At 44.8% G+C, this 21011-nt stretch overlaps 1 protein-coding gene and 1 long non-coding RNA gene across 2 annotated transcripts in view; both read left to right on the plus strand.

Moving 5' to 3' along the window:
• The window catches only part of itpr3 (inositol 1,4,5-trisphosphate receptor, type 3), a 230263-nt gene that overhangs the window by 12905 nt on the left and 196347 nt on the right, over positions 1-21011 (plus strand). The window lies entirely within an intron of this gene.
• Positions 473-19485, plus strand: LOC117511943. Its single transcript, XR_004561155.1, has 3 exons — positions 473-484; positions 6669-6671; positions 19071-19485. It is a non-coding gene; the product is annotated as an uncharacterized LOC117511943 (long non-coding RNA).

The following is a 21011-nucleotide window of genomic DNA, read 5'->3' on the forward strand; positions in this document are numbered from 1 at the left end:
TCCCTCAGGGGCTGTCCTGATCCAGACCAATAACTTGCCGGCTGTAACACCTGTTTTGTATTTTAAACCCTTAAAAGGATTAAATTTCCAACTGTTATGCCCGTCTTCTTTTTCTTTAACTAAATATGAAATTTTACCTGTTTCCCACCGAACCTTCCTTGGGACCACAGTCAGAGTCAACCTAGGAAACAGTTCTTCACCTGGATCGGTTGGTAGTGTTATTAAATGATTTAATGGTATGCTAATTTCTTTATTAGGATCAGCACAAAGCAGCTCCAGCCACGGGGTTAAACCCTGATGCCACAGACGTCTTATCAGCAGCTCCCAATTAATTAGAGGGAATTGTTCTTTCTTTTGCTTCAGATTGACTACCTTAGTAATCTGCCATAATTTCTGATTGATCTCTTGTTCGTCCTGCCAATGTTCTGCTCCTACACTGTCAAAATGGGTCCTTTCCAGCCAAAAATGTGTCCTGATTCCCTGGGTTTCGATGTCTCCGTCAGTCATGTAATGTTCTGGGAGTATTATTTCATCATCACTTAAGTCTCCCATCAAAGACTGTCCCAAGCATTGATCAGTCTGTCAGCTTTTTCACTATAATCTAAGCTTTAACTCTTTTGATTTATAACCAATTTTATTTCTTTACTCCTCTTACAACCCTAACACTTCCTAATGTCTTTGCTCCCGACTTTCTATTTTCCTTCTAATTTTTTAACTTTCTGCTTCTCGTCTTTTTCTGCTATGTTTGTTTATTAGTTTTCTTTCTTTGAAATAATATCTACCTTCTCTGTATTTACATAGCAGTCTCTTCTCCTGTCTTTTTTTCCCCACTGTCTCTGTTTCTCACTTTTTCTCTTTGCCTGTCATGCACCTCCCAAGTCCTCCTATTGGGTCTAAACGCCTCCTCCTTCTCGTACTCTTTACATTAATCTTGTATGTCAACCAGCCTGCAAGCCCTCACAGCTTTGCCTGCAACTCCCCGCTTACTTTTGCTCTCCCACACACCAATTTTCAAAAGCTTTATACACAAAAATTATTAAAAACAACTTTCTATATATCTCTATCTAGACTTCTGCCACCCTTTACTCCGCGGCTTTAAACAACCTTTTTATTCACTTAACACCAATGTGTTCTGTTTAAGTATGTATCTCTTCTTCACGTTAGACAGCTTCTCCGGCGCTGCCAGCAACTCATATATTATTTATCTATTTTTTTTTCTTAACAAGCTACTCTTTGAGCGTACAATATTTCATTTACTTCTACGCCTTACCGCGCCTCGCGTGCGTATCCTGTGCTTAATATATTATTTTTCACCAGCTCCTCTCTGAGCATACAATATTTCATTTATTTCTACGCCTTACCGCGCCTCGCGTGCGTATCCTGTGCCTTTCTGCACTTTCTTCTACTTTTTTTTTTCACTTACTGAGCTCCTCGTGAGCTTAATGTGCCTTTGCACTGAAAATATTCTCATAAAAAACTCATATTACTGTGTACTTAATTACTTATTCTTCTCCCACGCCCCACAAGCGTGTATTTGGTGCCTTACTGCACTATTTTCTGCTTCATTAATTCTCATGTATTCTGCACTAACTCTCCATTTATTTTATATTTTTTTATAGTTTTTCTCTTTTCTTAAAAAATGACGTCCTTTATTGAGCTCTTTTACTTACTGTCAGCTGTGCTACTTTGCACTTTTCTCTTTAACTCTCTTTATCACGTACGGTATTTCTACTGCGCCCCCTCAGGCGCTTATCTTGTGCTTTCTCTGCACGTATTCTCTTGTTAAACTCTTTTTTCTCACTTATTTCACTTCAGTCTCTGTTAAACTCTTTAAATAACCTTGTATTACCTTGTATCTATTTGTCAGTATACTCCCCTAAATTAACCCCTACAGCGCATGCTATCAGCCGGCACGTTAGTAACGAATTTCAACACCAATTATTCCCCAAGCATCCAGGTTAGTTCTCCATGCACTCTTTTCCGCACCAGAGTTTATGAACATTCCTGACCTTTCACTCACACAGACATTCTTTTTCCCGGGAACACACACACCTTCTGAGCATTTTATCTACAAGGCCTGATAATTTTCAATCTTATCTTTTTTTAGTTTCTTATCAATTTTCTTAGTCCAGGTTCTTTTGGGTAAGAGGCAATTAAAAATATCACCTGTCAACTTGGGCGGAAATCCCGACTCACTCCTCCAGATTGTGCAGAAGTTATAAAAGGTTTCTGCTTACCTTTTAGTCGTGATCACTGTTATTTACGGTCTGGAGGGATGAGCTGGACTGCCCCAGGCTGCCGGAATGCCCCTGGACCCTCCTGAAGCTGGCTCGCCAAGTTCTGTCGTGGTTCGTCTTTAGTCTTCTCGGGATGTCGTCTTTTAGATAACACAAACTAATTGCAAGTGATATGCTAGAAAAGGACACAACACTTTAGAATAATTCAGCCTTAAGCAAGATAAAATGCACAGAGTTTTTAAGTTTATTTAAGCCTTCGACACAGAGCTTAGACAAACTGAGTCCTCTAGAGAGACTGAATATGTGACAACCGCGCTCATCTATTTATTGGAGACCCGCGGGCATCGCTCCTCCTTCGACTTTTTTTATTTATTTCATTCCCAAGACATGGTTTTCTATTGGAAGCGTCCTCTAGTGAACCCTAAGCAGGTGTTAGGCCATTATTTCAATGTGACAAACGCTCCCATTAAAACGTGAAGGATTTACAACTGATTTTTTTAAAAGACCTTCAGCCACAGGTGCAGCTGGCCTGAGGCCCCCCGCACGTGGCCTCAGCCACAGGTGCAGCTGGCCCGAGGCCCCTCGCACGTGGCCTGCGGGAAAGCACCTAAAAGGCCTTGGAAAGCCCCTGACAGACTGAATGACTAATAGAGCCCTTTTTTTGGGTTGAACACCTGCTAGTTCAACCAGAGGACATACAGTTCGGATCAGGACACTTGATAGTTCATCATAGTTCAAATAAGGACCTAAAAATTCTTCTACACCCGCCTGATCAGTTTGTCCAGCCTGGATGTGTCCTTCTTGAATGTGCAACCCCCCCCCCCCCCCCCCCCCCCCCCCCACAGTGTAGAAGAGGACGCTGGCCACTACAGACTGGTAGAATATCCACAGGAGTTTCCTGCAGATGTTAAATGACCGCAGCCTCCTCAGAAAGTACAACCTGCTCTGTCCCTTCCTGTACAGGTGGTTGGTGTGGGTTGTCCAGTCCAGTTTACTGTCCAGCCACAGCCTGAGGTGCTTGTAGGAATCCATCCTCAGCTCATTCTATCAGAACTGGTCACGGACTTGGTCTGGACTTCCCAAAGTCAATGACCAGCTCCTTTGTCTTCGAAGTGTGTTGAGCTATAGATGGTTTGTGTGGCACCAGGCAGCAAGGTCCTTCACTAGGCTCCTGTACTCTTTCTCTCTGTTGATCCTGATGCATCCAACAATGGCTCTGTCATCTGTGAACTTCTCTATGTGACACAGCTCCAGCACTGTGCCCTGGGGTGCTCCGGTGCTGCTGATCACAGTGTCAGACGTGGTGTCCCTCAGCCTGAGATTGCGGCCTGTCGGTGAGGTAGCTGGAGAACAAAGTGACCTGGCAGGGGTCCACTCGCATGCTGTTCAGTTTGTCCTGGAGCACAAGGGGCTGGATGGTGTTGAAGGCACCTGAGAAGTCCAGGAAGAGAATCCTCACTGTGCTGTTTCACTTATCTAGGTGTGAGTGGACTCGGTGTAGAAAGTAGAGGATTGCATCCTCTGCACCAACACCTGCCTGATATGCAAACTGCAGACAGTCCTGGGTGTGTTGCACCTGGGGTTTGAGGAAGTTGAGGGAGAGCTGCTCCAATGTCTTCATCAGGTTTGAAGTGAGTGCCACTGGTCAGAAGTCATTCAGCTCACTGGGCCGGTTCTTCTTAGGAATTGGAACGATGCATGAAGTCGGGGGGGGGGGGGGGGCACTCTGCCTATCTGCAGGCTAAGGTTGAAGATACTTGGTAGCGGTTCAGTCGTGCAGGTGTTCAATAGATGGGGACACAGCTTTTCTGGGCCTGCCACTTTCCTTGGATAATGCTTGCTCAGCTGTCCTCTGACCTGGAAAGAGGTGTGCTGAGGGAAGGAGAGGTGACTGCAGTGAGGGAGAGGGTGGGGGACAGTGACTGGTTGAACTAGTTGAAGAAATTAAGTTCGTTCACCCTCTCTATTGTCCCTCCTGTGTCTCTGGTCTTTGTTTTATGGCGGTGATGGTTTTCACACCTTCCCAGACCTCCCTCATGTTATTTTGATTCAGCTTGTGCTCCATCTTTCTCCTGTAGCTGTCCTTTGCTTCCCTCATGCAGCGTTTCACCTCCTGCTGTGCTGCTTTCATTGCCTCCATGTCTCTGCTCCTGAAGGCAGCCTTCTTCCCATTGAGGACACCTTTGACTTCTCGTGTTACCCATGGTTTGTTGTTAGGGTAACAATGGACAGTCTTGGTTGGGCAGACCATGTCTGCACAGAAGTTAAGATAATCCGTCAGATAGTGTGCCAGCTCCTCTATGTCCTCACCGTGCCGGTTGATCAGCTCATCTCAGACCATAGTGTTGTAACAGTCTCTCAGGGCACTTTCCATTTCTGGGGACCACCTCCTGATGATGCAGGTGGTTACCAGCTGCCTTTGTACCAGAGGGGTATACTATGATTGTAGGTGGACCAGGTTGTGGTCAGACTTCCCTGGGGTGGGGGGGGGGGGGGGTGACACTGTATGCATTCCTCCCATTAATATACAATCCTGTCCTGTTGTTTCTTTGTTGGACAGTCCACAACCTGGTGAAAAACAGCCAACATAGAGTCCAAAGTTGCATAGTTACAATCCCCAGAAATGATCAACAGTGCCTCAGGGTGCTTTGTCTGCAGCCTTGGTGTGACCGTGTGTTTTCTGTTTTCTTCCACGCATCTGTTTTTTTTTTGTTTTTTTTTTGTCCATTTTAAAGCATTGGAGATTATTGTAGATGAACAGCCTATAATTTTTTGCACCTGCGTATAAGTTTTCCCCTCTCCAATCACCTTCTTAATCAAACTACGCTGTTCTTCTGGACAATGTCTTGAACATCCCATTTTCCTCAGGCTTTCAAAGAGAAAAGCATGTTCAACAGGTGCTGGCTTCATCCTTAAATAGGGGACACCTGATTCACACCTGTTTGTTCCACAAAATTGACAAACTCACTGACTGAATGCCACACTACTATTATTGTGAACACCCCCTTTTCTACTTTTTTTTTTTTTTTTTGCTAATAGCCCAATTTCATAGCCTTAAGAGTGTGCATATCATGAATGCTTGGTCTTGTTGGATTTGTGAGAGTCTACTGAATCTACTGGTACCTTGTTTCCAATTAACAATAAGAAATATACTCAAAACCTGGATTAATCTTTTTAGTCACATAGCACTACTATTACGAAGTCTATTAGAAAAGTATCCGACCTTATTTAAAAAAAAAATAAACATATGGATTTGAATTGTGTGCTTGCGTGAGCCAACCTTGAACCTTCTCTGATACTCACTCGACTGGTAAGCACTGAAAGGCATGTCCCAGCTTGTCCTTCTGGCACTCTGAAATGGAGGTGTTCTTTGTCTCGCTTGTCGTCGTGAAGCGCGAAGCGTCCGCTCCTTTTCATGACAAAAACTCCTTGTAACAGTGGAATGTGCCCTTCATTTCCAAACTGGATGCTGTGTTTTATCCGGGACATCGTCTGGACTAGCACAGGAATTGTGAAAAGACGTGGACATCAGCACTTTTTCGGCAAATTGAGACAGTTCCAGTTCCTGCCAATATCCAGCAACTTCGCACAGCCATTGAAGAGGAGTGGACCAACATTCTACAGGCCACAATTGACAACCTGATCAACTCTATGCGAAGGAGATGTGTTGCACTGCATGAGGCAAATGGTGGTCACACCAGATACTGACTGGTACCCCTCCCCCCCCCCAATAAAACAAAACTGCACCTTTCAGAGTGGCCTTTTATTGTGGACAGTCTAAGGCACACCTGTGCACTAATCGTGGTGTCTAATCAGCATCTTGATATGGCACACCTGTGAGGTGGGATGGATTATCTCAGCAAAGGAGAAGTGCTCACTATCACAGATTTAGACTGGTTTGTGAACAATATTTGAGGGAAATGGTGATATTGTGTATGTGGAAAAAGTTTTAGATCTTTGAGTTCATCTCATACAAAATGGGAGCAAAACCAAAAGTGTTGCGTTTATATTTTTGTTGAGTGTATACGAGGGCTGTCCATAAAGTATAGGTCCTTTTTATTTTTTACAAAAACTATATGGATTTCATTAATATGTTTTTACGTCAGACATGCATGAACCCTCGTGCGCATGCGTGAGTTTTTCCACGCCTGTCGGTGACGTCATTCGCCTGTGAGCACTCCTTGTGGGAGGAGTCGTCCAGCCCCTTGTCGGAATTCCTTTGTCTGAGAAGTTGCTGAGAGACTGGCGCTTTGTTTGATCAAAATTTTTTCTAAACCTGTGAGACACATCGAAGTGGACATGGTTCGAAAAATTAAGCTGGTTTTCAGTGAAAATTTTAACGGCTGATGAGAGATTTTGAGGTGACACTGTCGCTTTAAGGACTTCCCACGGTGCGAGACGTCGCGCTGCGCTCTCAGGCGGCGTCATCAGCCTGTTTCAAGCTGAAAACCTCCACATTTCAGGCTCTATTGATCCAGGACGTCGTGAGAGAACAGAGAAGTTTCAGAAGAAGTCGGTTTCAGCATTTTATCCGGATATTCCACTGTTAAAGGAGATTTTTTTAATGAAAGACGTGCGGACGGGTCCGCGTGTCGGGACGCAGCCGGCGCGGAGCGGCGGCACAGGAAAAACACCTCCGTGTTGATAACCATTTGTAAAATCCAGGCGGCTTTTGATGGCTTTCAGTGGAGTGAGTATATGAGAAATTGTTTAACAGCTGGACATGTTCCAACTTGTCCTTAAGGCTTCCAACAGAGGTGTTTTTCCTGTGGCGGACCCGTCCGCACGTCTTTCATTAAAAAATCTCCTTTAACAGTGGAATATCCGGATAAAATGCTGAAACCGACTTCTTCTGAAACTTCTCTGTTCTCTCACGACGTCCTGGATCAATAGAGCCTGAAATGTGGAGGTTTTCAGCTTGAAACAGGCTGATGACGCCGCCTGAGAGCACTGCACGACGTCTCGCACTGTGGGAAGTCCTTAAAGCGACAGTATCACCTCAAAATCTCTCATCAGCCGTTAAAATTTTCACTGAAAACCAGCTTAATTTTTCGAACCATGTCCACTTCGAAGTGTCTCACAGGTGTAGAAAAAAGTTTGATCAAACAAAGCGCCAGTCTCTCAGCAACTTCTCAGACAAAGGAATTCCGACGAGGGGCTGGACGACTCCTCCCACAAGGAGTGCTCACAGGCGAATGACGTCACCGACAGGCGTGGAAAAACTCACGCATGCGCACGAGGGTTCAAGCATGTCTGACGTAAAAACATATGAATGAAATCCATGTAGGCTTTGAAAAAAATAAAAAGGACCTATACTTTATGGACAGACCTTGTATATATGTGTGTGTGTGTGTGTGTGTGTGTGTGTGTGTGTGTGTGTGTGTGTGTGTGTGTGTGTGTGTGTGTGTGTGTGTGTGGTATATAATTCCAGGTAAACCAGTTACAAGATTTATTCTGCAGGACTTGGTTTGGTTTCAAAATGGAATGTTGGAACTACGCTGATTTATATATATAAAACTAGACAAAGGAAACTCCAGAAACTACGTTACCCAGAATTCTTGGGAGTGGAGCTTATTAAACCTTTAAAAGAGCTCGCACCCGGGAATTCGCACTCTTACTCTTACGCTCCTCTCCCTCTTACACTTTTGGCTCTTACTCTTACACCCTTCTCTCTTCTCCTCTCTCCACTTTTCCTTGAGGCTAAAGACGCGCCTAGCCGTCAGTAGAAAAAGATTTATGACCCTTTGTCTAAAGCCACGTGCTACTTAAGACTCATTCTTGTTTGGCGTACCGACAAGAATTTATTTTTCCGACAGATAACTTTTGCAACCTTTGTCAAGTTAAACTCGCTGGCGCATTTAACTTCCTTTTTTGAATTTTCAAATTAAAACCTTTTTCTTCTTCAAACTCCAAATTCCTTTCACGAACATTTTTCTTCTAAAGCCAGCTATTTTTGCATTGAATTCTGATTCAACCAAGCTTCCAAAAAGACGACGACGAAAGAGGAATTTTTGATTTTTGATAGAGAATAAAGACGCTCAAACCTTTATTCTGACAAGCCAGATTCCAGAGCGCTGCAGAGAAAACATCCAGGTCAGCTGAGACGTTCAACAGCGACTTGAACTGCCGCCGCGAAACCACAGCGCAATAACAGAAATCATCCCCGCCACTGACGAGACCGAGCGGGTCGGACGGGCAGAGGCTCTTTGTCAAGGTCCCTGATGAAGCTGTGTGGTGAACAGAGCGTCGACTGAACCAGACGATTCCAGCATCGGACCTCACGGAGACCTGTTGCAATGCGCAAAGTCAGACCGGGCTATGTTGTCATATAAACAGAGTGGCTTTATTTAACTCTATTCAAAATCATTAATCTTCTCTCAGGTTAATAAATACCAAAGTAAATTACCTATTAAATTAGGACGAATCTTACTCCTAAAACTCCCGCTACGAAACCAAACTATCAGAACATCATATAATCATTGCTCATTGACGGTTGTAATCATTAAATTGATCACTGTGATATGTCCTGTTATTTAACTCCTGCCAGGGTTAAATAAATATCTTAAACGTGTGAAGTTGTCTGTGATTTTTGTATGGTTTTACAGAGGATGTCGGATCTGACCTGCGGAGCTTATCCTTTAGAAACTGAGACTGATTAATTAAATTGAGACTAATCAATTAATGAATGTTTAAACTAAAAAGTACTTATACTTTGAAATAAGTGGTGCCCCGAGATAAAATTATCCACAAGTGATAATTTTCAATATTCCAAAACATTATTATATTCATCCTGTGACTCTGTTCCCTACACCAGCAGTGGCCCGAGTTGTCTGCCGAAGTGTAACTCTTTCAATAATGGGGTGGGAAGAAGTACTACTACCACTGGCAAAGATGGCACAACCACCACTGGGTCCGCCAGTGGACTCAACTGCGGAGGAGCAGATAAACTCACAACCTCTGTGACCTCTACCTGTGGGGCAGTTTGGGTCACCACTTTCCCCAAAACCGGAGTAGACACGGGGTCCTCAAACCCTGGCTCCAACCACCACCACCCCCCCCACCCCGCCATTACGCCACCACCTGTCCTCTGATGACTCCGCTGGGGCGGAGGAAGCTCCAGTGAGGGCGGAGAAAGAACCACACCCTCATCAGGGGAATGAGCACCTATCACTGCCTTCAACAAAAAGTGATGAACCTGCTTGGCTCTGGTTAAATCATCTTTGGGGCGATTGTATAAGCCGTTCCCCCTCCTCTGGTGCCCTCAGGACACAGTACATCACAGAGGACCACTGATCCTGGATCTTATGATGCCCCCGTATCCCAAAATCTCACAGCCAGACCATCTGGCCCTCCTTCAGGGAAACATCATGGCGATCGTTATCTTTCTTGCGGTGCTCTGCAGCAGCCTTCAGCTGATCGAAGCTCCATCAAAAGCCACCTGCAAGTGGGTCTGATGCGCCCAGAACTACTTATGAACAAAGCTCCCCACAGGTTCCTGAACTTGACCCAACAGAAAATCAACTGTGAGTCTCGGTTCCTGACCAAACATCAGCAGAAAAGGAGGTTCGCCAGTTGCCTGATGTGGAGTAGTGTTGTAAGGATACAGAACCTGGGGCAAACGGGAACCCCAATCATGCTTCAGAGACTCCAGCAGCATATGCAACAGATCATGAATCGTTCTGTTAAAATGCTTACATTGCCCATTCCCAGATGGATGGTGTGGCATAGTACGAGACTTCTCTATGCCATAAACGCCACACAACTGCTGAATCAATACACTCTCAAAACTCTACCCCTGATCAGAATGTATCTGGGCTAGAACCCCAAACCTTAAGAAACTCTCTGTAACCAAAACGTGAGCTACCATAACAGCTCACTGGTCACAGGTAGGGACTGCCAACGTGTACTTACTGAAGATGTCAGTCATCACAAGAACATCTTCTACTCCACTATGACTAGGCTCTAAAATGGTAAAATCAATGGCAAGGATGTCATTAGGCTGGGATGCCAACAGGTGTCCCATAGGGCCACGAGCCACTGGTTGACTCACTTTGGCCACCTGGCACCTCTCACATGCCTGGCACCAATCTGCCACCTCCGCAGACATCCCTGACCAATAACACCGCTGATGTAAAAGCTGTAGGGTCCTCTCGACTCTTTGATGACCATGCCCTTGATGAACCTCAGTCAATACATCGGCTTTTAAAGCTGCAGGCAACACCAACTGCAACACAGCCCCAGCTCCATTGGGCCTGAACACCTGATGATACAAAACACCGTCCCTCTCCATCATCCAGTCCCACTGCTGGAGCAGCACCTGGGCTGACTGCAACACCCGTTTCCGCGCTTTCTTATCAGGACCACTTTTATGTTCCCAGAATGACAAAGCCTCCTGAATAACTGAGTCAGCTCGCTGCAGTGCAACCAGGCCAGATGGAAGATGGTGGGGCAAGACTGCAACACCAGCTTGCATTACATCCACCATGTTTCCCTGGCAAACCTGCTGCAAAGGCTCCGTACGTCGTGCACCACCAACCATTACCTGGAAGTACTGTGCCCCAGATAGGTGCTGACAGGAGAGAGTATCAGCATTCTTATTCGATTTCAATTCAGTTTGTTACATTTATATAGTGCTAAGTCACAACAAAACTGCCTCAAGGTGCTTCACACAGGTAAGGTCTAACCTTACCAACCCCTAGAGCAAGCACACAGGCGACAGTGATAAGGAAAAACTCCTTCAGATGATACTGAGGAAGAAACGTTATGCAGACCAGGCTCAGAGGGGTGACCCACTGCTTAGGCCATTATAACAGTTACAAGGTTTTTACAAAGTTTTACAGAGCAGAAGAAACAGTAAACAGGAATTCAAGATATCTTCTGCATCAGCTTCAGGCAACTTTACCATCCTGTTCTTTGGAAAACACTGTTCCCAGCCCCCCATAGCTAGCATAAACCTCCAAAATAAATGGGAGAGTAAAATCAGCATATGCCAGCACAGGTGTGGAGGTAAGTTTAGCTTTCAGTGCCTCAAAGCTATGGTCACATACCTCTGTCCAATGACCCAAAACTGGCTCATCCGCACGACTGGGCTTCACACCAGCTAACTCAGCTACCAACTTATGCAGGGGTGCTGCCAACCTTGCAAAACCCTCTACAAACCTGCAGTAGTAGTTGGCAAACCCAAGAAAGCACAGTTCCACAAGTGTGGCTGGAATCGGCCAATGGGCAGCCACCTCCACTTTACCAGGGTCAGTGGCAACACCCTTATCGGAGATGACCTGCCCCAAGTAACACACTTCCTGCTGGAAAAAGGCACACTTCTTGAGTTTCACCTTTAACCCCTCGTGCTGCAAATACTCCAGCACCACCCTCCACCTGTCCAGATGTTGCTTAATACTAGAGGAAAAAAACACAATGTCATCCAAATACAACAATAAAGACAAGACACTGCTGATCACCAAAAATCCTCTGCATCAATCTCTGAAAGGTACCAGGAGCATTGCAAAGCCCAAAGGGCATACGGTTCCACTCAAACAGACCAGAAGGCGTGCAAAAGCCTGTCTTCTGATGATCAGCCTCCACCACAGGAACCTGGTTATACCCACTCGCCAGATCCATAGTAGAAAACCAAGGAGCCCCCATGAGGGCATCCAAGGACTCATCAATCTGAGGTAAAGGGAAGGCATCTCTCCTGGTTTTTCCATTCAATCAATCAATCAATCAATTTTATTTATATAGCGCCAAATCACAACAAACAGTTGCCCCAAGGTGCTTTATATTGTAAGGCAAGGCCATACAATAATTATGTAAAACCCAACGGTCAAAACGACCCCCTGTGAGCAAGCACTTGGCTACAGTGGGAAGGAAAAACTCCCTTTTAACAGGAAGAAACCTCCAGCAGAACCAGGCTCAGGGAGGGGCAGTCTTCTGCTGGGACTGGTTGGGGCTGAGGGAGAGAACCAGGAAAAAGACATGCTGTGGAGGGGAGCAGAGATCGATCACTAATGATTAAATGCAGAGTGGTGCATACAGAGCAAAAAGAGAAAGAAACAGTGCATCATGGGAACCCCCCAGCAGTCTACGTCTATAGCAGCATAACTAAGGGATGGTTCAGGGTCACCTGATCCAGCCCTAACTATAAGCTTTAGCAAAAAGGAAAGTTTTAAGCCTAATCTTAAAAGTAGAGAGGGTGTCTGTCTCCCTGATCTGAATTGGGAGCTGGTTCCACAGGAGAGGAGCCTGAAAGCTGAAGGCTCTGCCTCCCATTCTACTCTTACAAACCCTAGGAACTACAAGTAAGCCTGCAGTCTGAGAGCGAAGCGCTCTATTGGGGTGATATGGTACTACGAGGTCCCTAAGATAAGATGGGACCTGATTATTCAAAACCTTATAAGTAAGAAGAAGAATTTTAAATTCTATTCTAGAATTAACAGGAAGCCAATGAAGAGAGGCCAATATGGGTGAGATATGCTCTCTCCTTCTAGTCCCCGTCAGTACTCTAGCTGCAGCATTTTGAATTAACTGAAGGCTTTTTAGGGAACTTTTAGGACAACCTGATAATAATGAATTACAATAGTCCAGCCTAGAGGAAATAAATGCATGAATTAGTTTTTCAGCATCACTCTGAGACAAGACCTTTCTGATTTTAGAGATATTGCGTAAATGCAAAAAAGCAGTCCTACATATTTGTTTAATATGCGCTTTGAATGACATATCCTGATCAAAAATGACTCCAAGATTTCTCACAGTATTACTAGAGGTCAGGGTAATGCCATCCAGAGTAAGGATCTGGTTAGACACCATGTTTCTAAGATTTGTGGGGCCAAGTACAATAACTTCAGTTTTATCTGAGTTTAAAAGCAGGAAATTAGAGGTCATCCATGTCTTTGTCTGTAAGACAATCCTGCAGTTTAGCTAATTGGTGTGTGTCCTCTGGCTTCATGGATAGATAAAGCTGGGTATCATCTGCGTAACAATGAAAATTTAAGCAATACCGTCTAATAATACTACCTAAGGGAAGCATGTATAAAGTGAATAAAATTGGTCCTAGCACAGAACCTTGTGGAACTCCATAATTAACTTTAGTCTGTGAAGAAGATTCCCCATTTACATGAACAAATTGTAATCTATTAGATAAATATGATTCAAACCACCGCAGCGCAGTGCCTTTAATACCTATGGCATGCTCTAATCTCTGTAATAAAATTTTATGGTCAACAGTATCAAAAGCAGCACTGAGGTCTAACAGAACAAGCACAGAGATGAGTCCACTGTCCGAGGCCATAAGAAGATCATTTGTAACCTTCACTAATGCTGTTTCTGTACTATGATGAATTCTAAAACCTGACTGAAACTCTTCAAATAGACCATTCCTCTGCAGATGATCAGTTAGCTGTTTTACAACTACCCTTTGAAGAATTTTTGAGAGAAAAGGAAGGTTGTAGATTGGCCTATAATTAGCTAAGATAGCTGGGTCAAGTGATGGCTTTTTAAGTAATGGTTTAATTACTGCCACCTTAAAAGCCTGTGGTACATAGCCAACTAACAAAGATAGATTGATCATATTTAAGATCGAAGCATTAAATAATGGTAGGGCTTCCTTGAGCAGCCTGGTAGGAATGGGGTCTAATAAACATGTTGATGGTTTGGATGAAGTAACTAATGAAAATAACTCGGACAGAACAATCGGAGAGAAAGAGTCTAACCAAATACCGGCATCACTGAAAGCAGCCAAAGATAACGATACGTCTTTGGGATGGTTATGAGTAATTTTTTCTCTAATAGTTAAAATTTTGTTAGCAAAGAAAGTCATGAAGTCATTACTAGTTAAAGTTAATGGAATACTCAGCTCAATAGAGCTCTGACTCTTTGTCAGCCTAGCTACAGTGCTGAAAAGAAACCTGGGGTTGTTCTTATTTTCTTCAATTAGTGATGAGTATAAAGATGTCCTAGCTTTATGGAGGGCTTTTTTATAGAGCAACAGACTCTTTTTCCAGGCTAAGTGAAGATCTTCTAAATTAGTGAGACGCCATTTCCTCTCCAACTTACGGGTTATCTGCTTTAAGCTACGAGTTTGTGAGTTATACCACGGAGTCAGACACTTCTGATTTAAAGCTCTCTTTTTCAGAGGAGCTACAGCATCCAAAGTTGTCTTCAATGAGGATGTAAAACTATTGACGATATACTCTATCTCACTTACAGAGTTTAGGTAGCTACTCTGCACTGTGTTGGTATATGGCATTAAAGAACATAAAGAAGGAATCATATCCTTAAACCTAGTTACAGCGCTTTCTGAAAGACTAGTGTAATGAAACTTATTCCCCACTGCTGGGTAGTCCATCAGAGTAAATGTAAATGTTAAGAAATGATCAGACAGAAGGGAGTTTTCAGGGAATGCTGTTAAGTCTTCTATTTCCATACCATAAGTCAGAACAAGATCTAAGATATGATTAAAGTGGTGGGTGGACTCATTTACTTTTTGAGCAAAGCCAATAGAGTCTAATAATAGATTAAATGCAGTGTTGAGGCTGTCATTCTCAGCATCTGTGTGGATGTTAAAATCGCCCACTATAATTATCTTATCTGAGCTAAGCACTAAGTCAGACAAAAGGTCTGAAAATTCACAGAGAAACTCACAGTAACGACCAGGTGGACGATAGATAATAACAAATAAAACTGGTTTTTGGGACTTCCAATTTGGATGGACAAGACTAAGAGTCTAGCTTTCAAATGAATTAAAGCTCTGTCTGGGTTTTTGATTAATTAATAAGCTGGAATGGAAGATTGCTGCTAATCCTCCGCCCCGGCCCGTGCTACGAGCATTCTGACAGTTAGTGTGACTCGGGGGTGTTGACTCATTTAAACTAACATATTCATCCTGCTGTAACCAGGTTTCTGTAAGGCAGAATAAATCAATATGTTGATCAATTATTATATCATTTACCAACAGGGACTTAGAAGAGAGAGACCTAATGTTTAATAGACCACATTTAACTGTTTTAGTCTGTGGTGCAGTTGAAGGTGCTATATTATTTTTTCTTTTTGAATTTTTATGCTTAAATAGATTTTTGCTGGTTATTGGTAGTCTGGGAGCAGGCCCCGTCTCTACGGGGATGGGGTAATGAGGGGATGGCAGGGGGAGAGAAGCTGCAGAGAGGTGTGTAAGACTACAACTCTGCTTCCTGGTCCCAACCCTGGATAGTCACGGTTTGGAGGATTTAAGAAAATTGGCCAGATTTCTAGAAATGAGAGCTGCTCCATCCAAAGTGGGATGGATGCCGTCTCTCCTAACAAGACCAGGTTTTCCCCAGAAGCTTTGCCAATTATCTATGAAGCCCACCTCATTTTTTGGACACCACTCAGACAGCCAGCAATTCAAGGAGAACATGCGGCTAAACATGTCACTCTCGGTCTGATTGGGGAGGGGCCCAGAGAAAACTACAGAGTCCGACATTGTTTTTGCAATGTTACACACCGATTTAATGTTAATTTTAGTGACTTCCGATTGGCGTAACCGGGTGTCATTACTGCCGACGTGAATTACAATCTTACCAAATTTACGCTTAGCCTTAGCCAGCAGTTTCAAATTTCCTTCAATGTCACCTACTCTGGCCCCCGGAAGACAATTGACTATGGTTGCTGGTGTCGCTAACTTCACATTTCTCAAAACAGAGTCGCCAATAACCAGAGTTTGATCCTCGGCGGGTGTGTCGTCGAGTGGGGAAAAACGGTTAGAGATGTGAACGGGTTGGCAGTGTACACGGGGCTTCTGTTTAGGGCTACGCTTCCTCCTCACAGTCACCCAGTCGGCCTGCTTTCCCGGCTGCTCGGGATCTGCCAGGGGGTAACTAACGGCGGCTAAGCTACCTTGGTCCGCACCGACTACAGGGGCCTGGCTAGCTGTAGAATTTTCCACGGTGCGAAGCCGAGTCTCCAATTCGCCCAGCCTGGCCTCCAAAGCAACGAATAAGCTACACTTATTACAAGTACCGTTACTGCTAAAGGAGGCCGAGGAATAACTAAACATTTCACACCCAGAGCAGAAAAGTGCGGGAGAGACAGGAGAAGCCGCCATGCTAAACCGGCTAAGAGCTAGTAGCTATGCTAAGCTAGCGGATTCCTAAAAACACGCAAAGTGAATAATGTGTAAATAATTTAGAGGTGATTCAGCAGAGGGAGTGCTTTAGTTAAGGCACTTAAAGATTACACTGGGAAACAAATCGTAATCTAGATAACTAGATCAATCTAACTGCGCAGATTAAACAGCTAACAGATACAGAAAAACACCGCTGTGCTCCGGAACAGGAAGTGATACAATACCGCAGTGAGAGCCAACCACCAGTAGAGGCAAGCCAATGAAATGAAATCAACGGTCAAAAGATCAGGATCCTATAGTCAACACACATGCAAACTACTGTCCTTCTTCTTAAGCAGCACAATTGGAGAGGTATAGGGACTGCTACTCTCCATAATAACTTGTGCTCCAAGTAGCTGATTAATGTGATCTTTAACCACCTCATACTCAGATGGTGTAATTCTGCAATACCAGTGTCGCATGGGAACATCATCCAGGAGCAAAATCCCATGCGATATTAGGTCACTACAACCCAGATCCCTATCTTAGGCTGAAAGACAGAACTAAACTGACCCAACAATGCTCTCACCTTACCTTGTACTTCCAAAGGTAAGTGACCCAACTCTAAGGCTGCAATCTGATCCTGCACTGATGGAGAAGGCCACCTCCACCAGGCGCACCTCATTAACCCCGCAGGCAAACTCACAACCCATACCTCCTCTAGAATGCCAACCATAGCACGGGGATGTAGCCACACATTCACGGACCCCACATTCACCATCAGAAGGTAGACTATACCCCGTTCCACCTGCACCAAAGCAGGAGACTCCAATAGTCCAGCAGACAAGCCAGGCTTCACAGGCTCAAACAGGGCTTCCCCACCAGAATACCGCTCTGAGCACATGGCCTTAATGAACTTCATCACACCACCCGTGATCTGACAAGCCTCTCCCTTGTGATCCTTAACCTTCCCTGCTCCTCGATCAACAATACCGCTGGCTTCGTGACACTTCTGGCATGCTTGCGTGACGCGCTCAGGGGCTTCAGCCACCACTGACAGTTTGAACAAGGAAACCCTGTACTACCCAAAAGTTTACCCATAACACCTGCAGATGACATTCATCACCGGGACACCGGGAACTTGCGTTAACACACCAGATGAATCTTTAACCAAGATGATGCCACAAGCTGGCAACAGCTTACCACAAAGCTGCACATCCAACTCCAAATAGCTCAGGTAAGGTATGGCTAAACCATTAGCCACTTTAAGCTGTAGCCAATGACAGGATTTCAGCCACCCCAAACCCCATGGTTCAAACTGCTGAAGAAAAAGAGACTCTGGAATAGTTGACACCATAGACCCTGTGTTTATCAGACAAGGGATCACAATTCCTCCCATAGTCACCCCTAAATGAGGACACAATGACACAAGCTTGGACACTACCTTGTCACACAGCTTGGGACTCTGGCGAGGGCGGTCGCATCTCCTCCTCTCTCCTCTATCTCTGCTCAAACCTTCAAAGTCCCTACTTCACCAGACTGTGAATTCTTCAAGCTATATTGGATTAACCATGGAATTGATCAGCTGGTCTCTGAACGCTATTGCCACCATTTTTTTCTACAAGATCAGGGCCGGGGGACACTGCAAGTCCATATGGAATCTACCCTGTGGGCTATGTTCTTGATCGCCTGGGAGACGTGGCGTGTCACATGCTTTGTGCCATTCTCTGTGGAGGACTTATTCATATTTGGTTTCATAGTAGGAGGGCTGGTACTTATTGGGCTATGTGCTGCCTTGACCTCCTAGAAATTAGCAAGATGGCTGCCGCCAAACCATGACCCCTTACTTGTCCATCATGATTAATGAGTTGGGCAAGGCGATGCATTCTCAGACTGCGTTAAGTTGAACTCGGACGCAAATTGGATAACATCTCAGAGCAAATGCGCACCTTGCAGGGGAAGGTGAAAGATTTCAGAGACCGGGAGTAATTCATAAATTGAGATCTGGTTTGTTCATGTGAAGCTGTAAAAGTGTTTTCACTGCTCAACGACAAACACGACAGGCTTATCAGCCTCTGAAGGACAAAATGCCCCATTGTTTCCTCCAAAAGAATCTCTACGCCTTGGGGAATATTGGCTGCCTCCTTATCTCTAACTCCAGCTACAAGGACAGATACTGACTCACACATAGACAAAGACTGAAGCATGCTCCACCTCCCTCCTGCCCCCATCACACACCCCATCCCGGCCACTGCTCACGCCACCCCTCCCCCCTGGGGGCTGCGTGGTTTTAGCTGCGGCAGGTCCCCCCCCCAAAAAAAACTGATGGCGGCGCGACTCACGTTCGCTGCGGCCTTCACCCACTTTGCCTTAATTCGAATGACGGACTGCTTCAAGTTTAGAGCACATAAACAATGTCAAATGTATATGTGTTGTCTTTAATTTTGATGTGTGCCATTATTACGGTAAACAAGTAGTAATTGTGGATTAATTGCTGTATTCTGAGGTAATTGGAGTGTAAACGTAATCTCGTTGTTGTTGCATTTGTAATGACAATGATAACAAATCTCATTCCATTTCATTACACCCATCCTAAACAGACCTGAGCCAGTAACTTGCCCCTCCCCGAACTGTGGCTCCACAGCTCAGTGGGCAATAGTTTCCCGACCCCTGGTCGAAGTGAGATGGCCTCTTTGACCAAGAGGCCGATAAAGAGGGTTGATTGCAGGCTCTGAACTCCATCACACTCCCTGACAAAGTGACCTGGTTTCTGACAGCACCTACAAATTATAGAAGCCTGAGGAACTGGTTGACAAAACCGCTCAGAATCCCCTAAGCGGGAAATACTCTGAGTCAGCAGATTCAACTGCTCCTGCTGCAGCTGGAGCATCTCCCTTGCTTCCTTCAGTTCTGAGGCCTGAGAAGAACTAGCCTCCACCTGGCCACTGCCCTGAACCACACACTGAGTACCTACAACAGAATGGATGGAAGAATCATGACCTTTCATACTTCCAGGTAAACACTCTCGTTCCCACCTAATTGCCTCACCCCTAACCTCCAGCAAGGTAGCAGTACGCTGCCAATGCAGCAACTGCTTCAACTCGTGACGAAGTGACCCATCAAGCACACACTCCACAAACTGATCACATAACAAAACCTCTGCATTTGGGACACCATTGGGTGCGTGCTACTTAAAGGTGATAGAGAGAGGTTGAATGGGGCATTAATCCTTGTTCTGTGATGTGATATGTAGCCCAAAAAAAATTGGTTGGGTCTGTAATGGCTCAGAACCTTCCTAAAAGGCTCTCTGAAACAGCTATGTTACTATGCTGGGTTTAGAATGCCTCGTTTGCTTTTAATGGCGTCGTTTCGGAGCTTATTTGGCAACCTCATTATGAAATGCACGTAGGTGTTGGCGGTTGCCGTTGTTTGATTGGCTGCCCTTGCTCTCACTGAAAATGCCGCTAAGAGGATTAGGAAAGTCTCCAGTTCAACTCAGAACAGAATGAAAATGATCGCTGATTCGCTCATTTTGCTGTCAATCAAAAATGGATTCAGCCTCAGACAGATCATCCAATCATCATGCAGAAGCTGGGCGTCCGGGCCGGCCGAGGCCAACCCACTGCCCCATAGACCCCCAGACACGCTGAGCCTCCGATGGGCGGGACAAAGCCCAGCATTTATCCAATGACTCGTCTCGTTTTGCTGCACTTGTGTTGCTATTGTGGACGACGGTTTAAAGCACTGTGAAGCTGTGAGTTTGAGTGAGAGGAAATCCGTGTCGTTACCAGTGATAAGAAGCTGATTCTGAACAAAAGTTGAGCGCGTTGTGGCAAAAACGAGATGACAGTAATCTTCACTAACTTATTTAACAGATCACGTTTCAACATTGCTGTTGAGTGATAAATCTTGTTCCTCGCCCACCAACATGAAGTCAGCCAGAGACTGACTGTGACATAAAGTCCAGTCACAAAATAATAATGATAATAAAAAAAACCCGATCCGAAATAAATTTAAAAACAAATTTAAAACAAAAGAAAATGTGATACTTACAGGCTGTACTGATTGCTGGGGTTGATTTTGTCGCAAAGTCGGAACTGACCCTCTACTGAGTATTAAATGCTGACTGAAGCCAGCTCGAAATTGTGCAGGGTTTGTGAAACAGTCCTCCGTGAAATGCGCAGAGCAAAGAAATAGTCGGCAGTTGTATGTACTGGGGATGTGGTTAAAAATGAATAAAAGCCATTGATCGCGTACATTGCTTTCCGTGGGAAGAATATGTAAAGATCGTAGTCTGCTATGACAGCCTGGGAAGGCACACCTGTAGCTCGCCATTGCTCCTCTTCCAGTGGTAGGAATGGGTGGGCACAACCTTATGAATAATTAATTTTGAAGGGGTGTGTGTGAAAGGGGTTGGGTGTGGGTGTGTGTGTGTGGGGGGGGCTATTGGTGAAAAAGTGACGTAACTTTTCTCTCAAAAACGGATTGGCCTGTTTTCTGGCGGCAATTCAAAAAAGGAGAATTACTTGAAACAGAGGTTCTGAAACTTGCTGGCACTTCATGTGTATTCCCCACAGCAGGGAGACTCTGAACTAACACCAAAAACATGAAAAAGATGATTTTGATTCTCTGTCCCCTTTAACAAATGCCATCAGGCTCATCAATGCCAGTGAAAACCCCAATAAAGTCTCTCCCTCACA

This window comes from Thalassophryne amazonica, chromosome 6 (genome assembly GCF_902500255.1).
Source record: "Thalassophryne amazonica chromosome 6, fThaAma1.1, whole genome shotgun sequence".
NCBI lineage: Eukaryota > Metazoa > Chordata > Actinopteri > Batrachoidiformes > Batrachoididae > Thalassophryne > Thalassophryne amazonica.